The sequence below is a fragment of the Mercenaria mercenaria genome, chromosome 4 (assembly GCF_021730395.1).
Source record: "Mercenaria mercenaria strain notata chromosome 4, MADL_Memer_1, whole genome shotgun sequence".
Classification (NCBI taxonomy): domain Eukaryota; kingdom Metazoa; phylum Mollusca; class Bivalvia; order Venerida; family Veneridae; genus Mercenaria; species Mercenaria mercenaria.
In genome coordinates this window covers 17,184,695-17,188,846 of record NC_069364.1, presented here as the reverse complement: position 1 = coordinate 17,188,846, position 4,152 = coordinate 17,184,695, and positions in this window count along the sequence as shown.

The window sequence follows — 4,152 nt, the reverse complement described above, 5'->3', positions numbered from 1 at the left end:
TAATGCATACTAAATCCGGAAAAGACAAAACTTCACTGTCTAAAATGCTGAAAATTAGTATTCTTTTTATTGATTATGTTAGCTACTAAATCAATTGCGATCTGAATTAAACTCTTATTAGTTCAAAGTAAGCAGTTTACAATGTGGACATGTAGTCTTATTTTCGAAATCATTTAGTATCTTGTAAACAATGTCCCAGGTCTTATCCCTTTCTCAGACTACGAAAAACGTTTTACAGTTTAATCATGACTTTATATAACAAGAGTGCCAGACTGTCACAAAATACGCCCATCATCGAACTTGGCCTAATTCAAGGGGCATAATCCAAAAATGTCTGGGGCGATTTGGATGGTTATCTTACTTGGTCGAGATATTATGCCCACAAACATTGTCAGCAAGTTTGGTGAAGATCGGATGAAAACTGTACGACTTAGAGTGCGGACAAGGGTAAATTCGCAGTATTTTTTGAGTAATGCAAGGGCCATAATTCAAGAGTGCCTAGGGCGATTCGACTGGTTATCGAACTTGGCCTAGATATTACTCCCACAAACATGTTCGGCAAGTTTAGTAAAGATCCGATGAAAACTGTTTGACTTAGAGAGCGGACATGGCTAAATTCGTAATTTTTCGAGTAATTCAAGGGCCATAATCAAAAAGTGCCTGGAACGATTTGGCTGGTTATCGAACTTGGCCAAGATATTATGCCAACAAACGTCACGGGTGTTCACATAATACTCCCCGCTCTTTCAGAGACGGGCGTATAAAAATCACTTAAACATTTGAATTTTGGCGAGTCCATGTTAAAACGGATTAAGCAGTTAATCACAAAATCAAATAGTATATCGTCATAAACGATGGATGTTTATCCGAAGCCCATAAAAATGAAAGAGGAGCATTTCCAAATTGTCTGTTTATAATTTGTGTTGAACTTTTAACTTATTTGTTTTCACCACAGAAAGGAAATGGAATAACTTGTTTAATGAAAATGAAATTTGAACTAGAAACAAATATTCGCTTCCGTACCAGGCAACAGTAAATACAACTATAAGAAGTTTTCAATACAGATTTTTAATGATGATATCACGTACAAAATATGTGTATATATGCAAACTTTCAAATATACGTGGTGTTGTAGTATGCAAGTCGAAAGTATAGAATATCTTTTTTGGGGTGCCAAGTCTAGAGTGTGGTGGAGTAAATGAAATATACACTGTTTGTTTGGGCTAAATTGTATAATCATCTAATTTAAGAAAAAAAAAAATACGAAATGTGTTAGCTGCAAAATGTTGGTGAAACGTTTTTCATATATTAATTTATACTTGAAGTGAATATAAATTTCTTTAACAAAGTGATGTAAAATATATCTACTAAATACATTCTGTTATAAATTACATCAGTTCAAATCATTTCGTTTGTTCATTTATTTTCTTTTTCAGAGCTCTGTAAATTTCGCTCAGCCGTGTGGGAAACCTTTCATACAAATGACCATAGTGACAAGGAAAAAAGCAGTCAATGGCACAAAAAATGATGTTTAAACAAAGGTCATCTGCCATTGTTAGGGTGTGTGTTATTTATTGTTTTACCCCTAAAAACAGATCAAAGATAAAAGGTAAGGGTAGATTTCCCGGAAGCACAGAGCACCCCAAACACATCCATAGAGCCATGCATCAAAACTTTGTTCAAGTTTGCGTGTCTTGGTTCAATGTTTGCCCAGAACATTCAGGCTATCAAACCTCACATTACAACAAAACGTCAAGCAACACCCGCTGTTTACACTAACTGGCATCACTTTGGTCGTGACATCGGATAGCACACAATAGTTCACTGGTATGCATGGCGGAATAATCGGCTGAGATGTCTATAATTGTATTTTCATTTGATGTGTTATAGTTGGTATCTTATTTGCACAGCTTTTTAAAATTGTGCAAATTTGATAAGGAAAACCTTTTCGTATTAAACGGTTCTTGGTTCCTTGCTTTGGCCTCCATTACAAGTGTTAAAACGGTTTTGCTTTGTTGTACACGAGAGCCATAAGAGATAAAAATAAAAAATCAAAAAAAAAAAAAAATAAAAAATAAAATAAAAACCATTGCTACCAGAGGGCGTGTCACTTTTTCCTATATATATCTGTTGGAATTTTCTTCTCAAAAGTGATTGACCTAATTTTAAATATTTTCTGATTGACTGATCCTTTGGTGACTCTTATATTATTCTATTTCGTTACAAAACCTGTCCTCCAGAAGACGTAGCCTTTACTTCCTACATGGAAACTTTCTGGTTGGCCCGAATTTGAGATAATTTCACAGGAATGATCATTGAGATCCACAAGATGAAGTTTTACACTACAATGATTTTTCGAAGTATTCTTATGGGTCAAACATGGCCACCAAAGAGCGTTGCCCGAAATAATTATAAAGTGGACACTTAAGATAACTTTCTATCAGTAACTGCTGACTTAATCTTAAAATAATTGTAAGTAAATGTTTCCTTCGTTGATCCTTTACTAAGAAATTTCAATTTGTTTCAATTACTTTGATAATGGCGTTCCGTTGGTAACCCTCTGTTAACATTGTCGTCAAAGCACAGGCCTGTCAGAGGGCGTGATCACATTTATATATAGTGAAACAGAGGAAACTCAACAAATTTTCTTTGAAGAAACTGCTTGCCGAATTATAAAATATAATTGTACATAAGTAATCATTCGACCATGATCAATTTCTTTTGATCCGTCAAAAAGCACCGGAGATAGAGAGCGCTTTCTTTTTTTTCACTACATACATGTGTTGGAAATTTTTGAAATCTCCTGTCAAAATGTCTGAGTCGATTTTAGATTCTTGTGCGCTAATGTTCCATATGTGTCATTTTACAATGAATGTTCATATCATATCGACTCCTTGAAAAGCAATGCCCCAGAGCTAAAAATATCATTTCATCCTAAACCTTTTGTTTAATTATAAAATAACTAAACATAAATTTTCCTTGGGTGACCCTCTCCTAAGACAGAGCTATATATAGATATAATGGTCCCAGTTTTGGAATAATTTGACCCTCTACTTCGTTTGTTACTTCAAAAACATGACGGCCAGTTTCCGTAAACATTCGAGAGGAAATATTGCCTCCTGTTTTAAGGTCAGATATAGAAAGCAACTTATATATTAACGCAAAATGAACGAAATAATCAAGCTAACGTCGTTGAAATAAAATGTCATATAGCCTTTGCATATGAGCACTTATTCCAGGATACTGCTAAGACAAATACTTGCACAACTGTCTTTAGCAGGGTATTAAATATAGGCGGAAAATGTCTCAAAAACGTCTGAGAATATTCTTACGAGCCATCTTAGAGTCAAATTGGATTCAACTAAATGTACGTAACAATAATGTAAGCTTGAAGTCTCAGACACGTCAGATGCATTACATTATGAGTTATAAGACATAACGTATAATGATGACTAAAACAGATTAACCTTTAGTAGATGTACCAGTGCGTACACCCGAAACCACTTATACGTATGTAGTGAGCGTTTAAATGTGTTTAAAACAACAGTCCACAGGAAAGTGTCTGAAAGCATTCTTTCAAGTAGAGTCGGTAACACCATAGCATGGCAGACCTAATTATGGGGAACTGTAGCTTAAAGTACAAAGTCATATTGACCTCGATGCTGAAAATTATTATCTACCAATAACTAGAGAACACTCAAGTTATTGAACATTAATTAAAAGATTATTATTGTAACAACGTTCCTTATATTTAAGCGTAAGATGCCTAAATGTCTGGGAATTGCAACTACTTTTATATTGGAAACGATTTCCGATAATAATAATGATAATACTTGCTCTTAACCTTTCATAGGATTATAATCAATGGTGAGTAAATGGCGCCTTTTGATGTTTGAGTCAGAAGCTGAACGGTTTGTGTCACTGAAGGATATAGGTTGAAAGTGGTTCCAGATCAATATGAAGAAAATGTTTGGGCCTACAACCGCTAAACTTTGAATTGCTTGATATCAATGGGTGTCACATTTGTTTGCATCGATAAGAACGGAGACACGGACACTTAAAAGAGATTTCCTTTCAATACAGAGGTGTGAAAAGATAAACCCCATTATTTTCGCGCGCGCGTGTGTGTGTGTGTGTGTGAGTGTAGAGGGG